Source organism: Impatiens glandulifera, unplaced genomic scaffold (genome assembly GCF_907164915.1).
Source record: "Impatiens glandulifera unplaced genomic scaffold, dImpGla2.1, whole genome shotgun sequence".
Lineage (NCBI taxonomy): Eukaryota > Viridiplantae > Streptophyta > Magnoliopsida > Ericales > Balsaminaceae > Impatiens > Impatiens glandulifera.
In genome coordinates this window covers 49,045-58,511 of record NW_025919620.1, presented here as the reverse complement: position 1 = coordinate 58,511, position 9,467 = coordinate 49,045, and the positions used below count along the sequence as shown (strand labels likewise).

Sequence of the window (9,467 nt, the reverse complement as noted above, 5' to 3'; positions counted from 1 at the left end):
TTAGATTTCTGCAAAAACAAATTATGTAGTTTGATACCTTCCATGAGTTCATAATTTAATTTTTGCAATTTTTTATGTAGTTTGATAACCCTCAATAGGTTTATAATTATATTTCTATAATATTTCATACAGTTTGATACCCTCAATGAGTTTATAATTAGATTTATACAATATATACCCCTCAATGAGTTTATAATTAAATTTTGTAACATTTCATACAGTTTGATATACCTCTCAATGAGTTTATAATTAGATTTATGCAATATTTCATGCAGTTTAATACCCTTAATGGCTTTATAATTAAATTTTTGCAATATTTCATACAGTTTGATACCCCTGGATGGATTTATAATTAGATTTTTGCAATGATACTTCTCCATAGGTTTATAATTAAAAAATTTCAATATTTAATGCAATTTGGTACTTCACGCAGTTTGATACTCATAATCATATGACTTTTAGCAGATTTACAAAGTCCATTGGTATTATTTGAAATTTTGAGACAATGATTTTTTTTAAAAATAATTCCAATGTCTTTGATTTTGATTTAAAATCAATGGATCTCATCAGTATCCATAATAATATTATTTTCATTACATTAATACCATAAGCATCATGTTTAGTTTTGAAACCAAAAAAGAATTTTATAATTCCAAGGTCTTTGATTTATTTTAGAATCAATGGATCGTATGAGTATTCATAATATATATATATTTTTTACAATAATGTCATCGACATCATGTTCAATTTTGAGAACAAGAAAGAATTTTGCAATTCCAACGTCTTTTATAGAAATTTTGAATCAATTTAAATTTTATTTCTGTATTGTCTCCCATATCATTTTCAACCATCAAAATATCATCTCCATATATAAGTAAGACGGTAATTTTTTGATCTTATGTCTATTATATGTATATAGACAATGATCATGTTCTGATTTTCATTAATTTGTAACTCAGTCACTAAATATGTATGCGAGTCTTTATTAAAATGAAGATATTGATATATTATCATTATTTTGAGGACTTTCAGTCTTTTTCTATATTTTAATAAAATGTCACATCTCTTGATGTCACTATTTTATTTGAATAAATTTGATATTATATATATAATTTGTTTTTGAAATATATCCTCAAATATGCATTTGATTTATTTATGTTCAAATTTCATTTTTTTTAGAATTATTATTAGACATATAACATAAAATCTAAAAACCTTGAGAATTTTATAATTAGTTTCATATTGTTCAATACGAGGAGTTTTCTAGTTTAAAACTTGCTACTTCGGTTAAATATTCGTTATTATTATTATTTTTATTTTTACAAACCCGTGTTCTTGTGGGTTGTAAACACATATTCTTTAGTGAATAATTCTCAATTCATTAAAATGTGGTGTATACATAGAATTAACAAATTATGTCTCATTATCATTTTAAACTATTTTAATACTTTTTTTCATATTGATTTAGATTAATGTGAGATTTTTTTTTAATTTATAAAAAAAACACTTGTTTTGTTTTTTAGGAGAAATATTAGTGTTCATCTACTATAGTTAACATAAAAGATGTATTAGTTAATAAATCGTGTTTATAAGACCTTCTACATCAAGGTGTATGAGATAAAAAACGTTTTCTACCATTAAAGTCCTATTATCACTTTTCATTATTTTAATATTTAAGTAAAATTGGTTTTTTAAATACAAAACACAAATCTTGATTTTCTTGAAAAGAAAAAATTAATATAAATCTAGTATAATCATCAATATATATGTTTCTCTACCTCTACAAATATTCATATGGATCAAATCAAAATTTTTTATATTTCTAACTTAATTAATAATTCTATTTGATTCATTTGTCAAATAAAAATTATTTTGTTTTTAAATTTGTGTGAGTTACTAGCTCCAAATCTATTAGTTTCGTTGTGTTGTTTTAGTTAAAACATTTTTGTTCATACTCTATTCTAAAGAAAACAAAAAATATTAATCACAGTTAGAAGACTTACTTGGATTCCTTAACAAATTTTTTTTCAATCTTCTGAATCATTCTTTAAACATCTTGTAATCATCCGTAGTTTATTGATCATTATTCTTGGTTGTTCTTGATCGATTTGTTTGATGATTCGTCTTCGTTAATAAAGTTAGTTTTACAAACTTCTTCTGATCCGTCTAGTAAGTCGTTGAAGTCAAATGTATTGTTTTCCTTTGTAACATCGCTCTGATACCATGTTGAGATTTATGCAGAAGATTAAACGTACCCTAATCTAAAATCGATCACAAACGAAGTTAAAGTTAAAGTTAAGACTTAAAGAGAGAGCAAGAAACGAAAGAATAATTTATGTTATTATTTATGTTTTGTTGATGAGAATTGATTACCCAATCTATGTATACATAAATTTAGGAAACATCCTTAATTAGAAAAAATATAAAATTATAATAATAGTATATACTTTAAATAAAGTATTTCCTAAATATATTATATCTCAATACATATCAAAACTTCTTCCTGTTTCCATGAATCATCTATCATCGAATCAATTATATCAAAGACTTTAACTTCGTCCCATAATGCCCAAGCCTGAAAGATGGAATATATGAATCCATGATACACATTAATTAGTTGTCTTATATTTAATGAAACTATTTTAGGATCGTATACAAGTACGATCAAGTTAATCGTTTTCTCTTGATGGTAACTGGTATTTTTCCTCCTATTTATAATCCGAAGCAATATGACACCAAAGCTGAAGACATCGGATTTTATTGAATATAGTCCTTCCATAGAATATTCTGGAGACATATAAACACTTAAAAATATATGTTAAAATAATATTTTGATGAAAATTGTAAGATGGAGTAAAGGAAAATACTATAACATTATGTCAAAACACTTATGTACTATGTTCCAACTACCTTTTTTGTATTGGCTTCCATTTGATCACCTCCAAAAATTCTAGCCATTCCAAAATTTGAGATTTTAGGATTCAATCCATCGTCCAATAAAATATTGGATACTTTTAAATTTCTATGAATTATTTTGAGTCTAGAGTCTTGGTGAAGGTATATCATTCCACTTTCTATTCCCAAAACGATGTTAAATCACTTCTCCCAATTAAGTAGAGAACATTTATCTTCGTCTACACCAAAGTTTTATTAGTTGTATCTTCCATGATTAGAAGACATATATATTTGTTAGAGAAATTTATTTAAGTAATAATTGGTCACTTACCACAATGAACGAGTCCAAACCCTTATTTGTCAAGTATTCATATATGAGCATCTTCTCGTGCTATTGAAAACAACATCCTAAATGCCTAACTAAATTATCCTAAAACCGACAATTTTTCCATTTTCAACAAACTGGGAGAAGGCGGATTTGTCTCAGTTTATAAGGTTTTTTTATATAATAAACATTTTTTTAACAGTTAATGTTTGAAGACTCGAATTTATGATAATGAAGATATGAGTTATTATGCGCAACAATTTACGTTCTTGCTTAATCAATTTTGTCACTTTGTGTAGGGACGCTAAAGAATGGATTAAATATTGCAGTTAAAAGGCTTGCGAACAGTTAAAATCAAGGAGTGGAAGAATTTAAAAATGATGTTTCTTTAATTGTCAAACTCCAACATAGCAATTTAGTGATTCTCTTAGGATGTTGTGTTCAACAAAATGAGAAAATGCTCGTACATGAATACTTGTCAAATAAGGGCTTGGACTCTTTTATATTCGGTATGTGACCATTTACATTTATTTTACAAGTTTAACTATCTATAATGTTTTTCTATACCAACTAAAGGTTAAGTACTAATAAAATATGGATGCAGATGAAGATAAAAGTTCTCTGCTTGATTGGGAGAAACGGTTTAACATCATTTTGGGGATCGTAAAGGGAATGGTATACCTTCACCAAGACTGTCGATTGAGAATAATCCATAGAGACTTAAAAACTAGCAATGTTTTGTTAGATGATGGGTTGAACCCAAAAATCTTAAATTTTGAAATGGCTAAAATTTGTAGAGGTGACCAGATGGATGAAAACACAAAAAGAGTAGTTGGAACATAGTAAGTGTTTTAATATAATCTTATATTATTGTGTGCGTCAAATTTAAAATGATTTTTTACCATAATGTTTTCATGATGTAATTTGCAGTGGTTATATGTCTCCAGAATATGCTATGGGAGGATTATACTCATGTAAATCTGATGTATTCAACTTCGGTGTTATATTACTCGAATTTATAAGTGGAAGAAAAAATAACCGTTACTATCAATCAAGAGAACACGATTAATTTGATTGGACATATATGTTTTACTAAATATGTTCCTAATTATAACACAATTAATTGATGCTAATATCATGAAGTAATATATATATCTTATTATTTCATTTTTCAGGCTTGGGCCAAATAAAAAACAACATCCATGATTTGGCTCAAGCCTGAAAAATGAAATGATAAGATATATATATTACTCCATGATATTAGCATCAATTAATTCAACAAAAGGCTCACTAACAGCCACAACAAAAATAAACAAATAAATTACCGAAAATCTATAATCACAAATTCTATCAAATTTTCAGCTTAATATTTGAAGTCGCAGCAGCTGTTAGTGAAGGTCAGGCGTAAACAACAAATGTTGTACATAATTGTGATCTTTACCTCTTTAGCATTAGCCATCTACTTACTGTTTTTAAAGGCAATCAAAACACTTACATTGTTCCAACTACCCTATTTGTATTTGCTTCAATTTGATTGCCTTTAAAAATTCTTTCCATTCCAAAATCCGAGATTTTAGGATTCAACTCATTATCTAACAAAACATTGCTAGTTTTCAAGTCCCTATTAATTATCCTCAATCGAGAATCTTGGTGAAGATAAACCATTCCCTTTGTAATTCCCAAAATGATGTTATACCGTTTCTCCCAATTTAGTTGAGAACATTTCTCTCCGTGTACATAAAAATATTTAGTTGTTAACTTTATATTTGCTTGATTAAAATACGATACTTTGGTCACGTACCGAAAATGAATGAGTCCAAGCCTTTATTCGGTAAGTATTCATATACGAGAACCTTCTCATGATGTTCAACACAACATCCTAACAACCTCACCAAATTTCTATGTTGAGGTTTGGCAATTAACGAAACTTCACTCTTAAACTCTTCACGCCTTGATGTGAATTTTTCGCTAATCTTTTCACAGTAATCTCTACCCCATCCTTTAAACATCCCGACATTAATTTAAGTAGTATATATACTGAATGGAAGCCAAGTATCTCGATCCTCCTCATCCGGTTCAGACCCTGTTTGGTCGGACAATGTCAACTCAGCCTCAGGGAATCAGTTTTCTTGTCAACTTTGGGATACAAGGAACTTGAAATTGGTTAAATAATGTTATTGCCGTAGAAATATATTGGCATTTATACGTCATTAACTATTCACATGACTATTTGAATATGATTTCTCATGCAAAATAAAATTAAAGATTTACTCACAATTATGGTCCTTATTTAATGAAAATCATTTAAATATTACATTAGATTGTGTAAACGTAATTATATTCGTTTACACGAATAATATACATATATTTTAAACAACTACATTTTGTACATAAAAGAACCCACATTAAATATGACTACTAGACTTTGAAGCGTTCCATTATTGTCATATAGTTGAAGTTTTCAAATATACTTGTTCTACTTTGAATTATATTAGAATGCTTCTTTTATAGGGAATATTTTTTTCAATAGAGAAAAAATGGTATTAATCATGGGTAAAATACCTTACCTATGCAAACCTAGTTTAATACAAGTCACGATAAAAAAGAAGATAATGATCAGTTAATTAAGTGAAAATATCTATCAAATCTCAAAGAAAAACAGGTCTCAAATATACTTTAGGTTCCAAATTGAGACAATAAAAATACTTATAGGTCAACTTGAGATTTAAAATTCTTCAAGTTCGCAATAGAGTAAAAAAACTCGGTTTTGAGCTGGATAAAATTGTGTTTGAATTCTTTTCTTATTTTCATGTTTTGTGAGTTTTTTTTTTTAATTTTTTTCTCGTATCATATTTTTTCGTTGTAAATAAACAATTCTTATCATTTTTTTTAATATACATGGACTATTTTTAAAAATAAAAAATAAATTTAATAAACAAAAGAAGGACGTAAATTATTGTGTCAACAAAATCAATTTTCTTTTCTTCTTAATATTATTTTCAAAAAGTCTTTTTTTTAATAATTTAATTTCAATTAAATGTGTATCTTGGTGTATTGGGTGAAAGATAGCAAGATTAGTTATTTTTCTTGTTTGAAAATAAAAATTTATTAAACTTGAGACTTTATAGTTATAAGTTCTTACATTTACTATATTTGGATCATATTCATCTCAACAACCAAAAATCCAACTCCAACTGAATATGAAGCAATGAATCACCCAACATTGGATGAATAATCTTAAGGAACACGATTTTGTTATCCGGATAATAATTGCTATTTTGTTTCCACTTATAGTATATAAATAATAAGACACCGAAGTTGAAGACATCAAATCTTATTGAAAAAAGTCCTCCAATTACATATTCTGTAGACATTTAACCACTGAAAATTATATCATTATTGTACCTAAAAGTATACTACTATTATAAGATTGTGTCAAATACTTATTATGTTCCAACTACATTCTTTGTTCTAACTTCATTTTGTCGACTCTAAAAATTATAGTCATTCCAAAATTCGAGATTTTAGAGTTCAACTCATTCTTTAATAAAATATTACTAGCTTTCGAATCTCTATGTATAGGCTATACTTCTTTTGTGAATCGTTGAGTTACAACCCCCTTTTCAGTTATTGTTCAATAACATATATATTGAGGTAATAACATTCAATATAAAAAACTCATTAAATGTAATGGAACAGTTGGAAAAAAATCATCTGGCTATGATCTAAGTAATGCTAATTAAGGCTGTTTATGGAGTTCACTTTAATGTTCGTCAATGAATCCGATGCATTCATGTCTTGTCCGTTGAAGATAAACGCGGGCTGCTTTGGAGAAGGTAAAGACATATCTTTGCATAACATGAAAACAACTTCAGACATAGTTGGTCTGTCCATAGCATGTTCTTGCACACATAGAAGTCCTATGTGAATGCATTTCAAAACTTCTTGGTTTGGCCATAAATCTCCCATCCTTGAGTCAATTATATCAAAGACTTTACCTTTGTTCCATAATGCCCAAGCCTGAAAGATGGAATATATGAATCCATGATACACATTAATTAGTTGTTCTATAATTAATGAAACTATTTTAGTAGGTCATACATGTCCTATCAAATTTATCGTGTTCTCTTGATGGTAACTGGTATTTTTTCTCCCATTTATAATCTCAAGCAATATGACACCAAAGCTGAAGACATCAGATTTTATTGAATATAGTCCTTCCATGGAATATTCTGGAGACATATAACCACTGCAACATATATATCAAAATATTTTGGTGAAAATTGTGTGATGGATTAAAGGACCATACTACAAGATTATGTTAAAACACTCACTATGTTCCAACTACCCTTTTTGTATTGGCTTCCATTTGATCACCTCCAAAAATTCTAGCCGTTCCAAAATCGGAGATTTTAGGATTCAATCCATCATCCAATAAAATATTGCTGGCTTTTAAATCTCTATGGATGATTTTGAGTCGAGAGTCTTGGTGAAGGTATATCATTCCTCTTGCTATTCCCAAAATGATGTTAAATCGCTTCTCCCAATTAAGTATATAACATTTATCTTGATCTACACCAAAGTATTATTAGTTGTATCTTCCATTGTTAGAAGACATGATATTTGTTAGAGAAAATTATTCAAGTAATAGTAATTAGTCACTTACCAAAAATGAATGAGTCCAATCCCTTATTTGGCAAGTATTCATATATAAGCATCTTCTCATGCGGTTGAAAACAACATCCTAAAAGCCTAACTAAATTTCTATGTTGAAGTTTCACTATTAAAGAAACTTCATTCTTAAATTCTTCGAAACCTTGATCGGAATTTTTTGCTAGTCTTTTAACCGCAATATCTATTCCATTCCTCAATCGCCCCTGCATTAAGTGACGAGATTTATTAAGCAATAAGGTAGATTGCAATATTATTAATTTATGGTACAAAAATACCTTATAAACAGTGCCAAAACCGCCTTGTCCGAGTTTGTTAGAAACGGAAAAATTGTTTGTGGCTGCCACAATGGTACTAAGTTTGAAAAATGAGAAATCCTCTAAAGGCTGCTTTCCTGTTGTGGAAGGTTGGATTGATGAACCGTTAGCTGGAGTAAGAAGTATTTGCCGTTCCTTTATCTTTCTCTCTGTATCAATTATCATTAATTACGTACAAATCTTAATTAATAAAAATAAAGTCATCCAATAAAATAATAAGTAAGATACTTCTTTTATATATATAGTGTGTGATATAGGAATTTACAAACTGTTTGTAGAGGGTTGTGAGCAGAAACCGAACAAAATATCTGAAGGAAGGAGCTTGAATATAATGTAATTTTTTTTCTCAACCGTTTAATTATACTAAAACCACTAAACTATTAATAAATTATATGTTTTCAACGATTTAAATATTAACTTTAAACTAATCACGATTAATGTGTTTATTGAATTGGTTTTGTATTTTCAAGAAGAAGAAAAAAACTATAAAATAATTTATATGCATAAATATTTTTGGAAAGAGATAAAGTTTATTTATTTACCTTCTCTCCTTTTAACCATTATGAACCAGAAAACCATAAGTAGGATGGCAATGACTAATGCTATAGAGGTAAATATCCCAATTATGTACGCCATTTGTTTACGCCTGACCTACCTTAACTGACCGAAAATTTGATAGAATTTGTGATTAGTGAGTATTTTGTGAAAGGTTGTTTCCTATTAGTTTTTCTTTCAATTTTGTAATGTTTTTGTTTTTGTTGTTGTTGTGTGAAAATTCTGGACGAGATCACTTGTAACTAATATAGGGATCACTAGGGAGGGCAAAACAGTCCAATTTCAAAAATAAAAAGCATGAAAGATAAAATCATATTAAAATATATTTACTGTACGCATTACTAATTCTCTTATAAAAAAATCTTTTATTTTATTAAAATAGATCAAATATAATTACTGCACGCATTACTAATTTTCTTATCAATTATTTTTTTATTTTAATACAAAAAAGTCAAATATAATTACTGCAGGCATTACTAATTTTCTTATAAAAAATACTTAATTTTATTAAAATAAATCAAATATAATTACTGCACGCACGCATTACTTATTTTCTTACAAACAAAAATCTTTAATTTTATTTAGCATTACATTATTTTTCATAATAGATATTCAACCAGTCATGTCAATAGTCAAAAATTATATAGTCTCAATATTCAATGACTAAATAAATGCCAATATTTTTAATAATACATTTCTATGCC

General features: G+C 27.7%; 1 pseudogene; it reads right to left on the bottom strand.

The window, feature by feature from the left end:
* Nucleotides 1-2,473: 2,473 nt before the first annotated feature.
* On the bottom strand, nt 2,474-8,844 carry LOC124918278 (annotated as a pseudogene).
* Between the last annotated feature and the right edge of the window lie 623 nt (nt 8,845-9,467).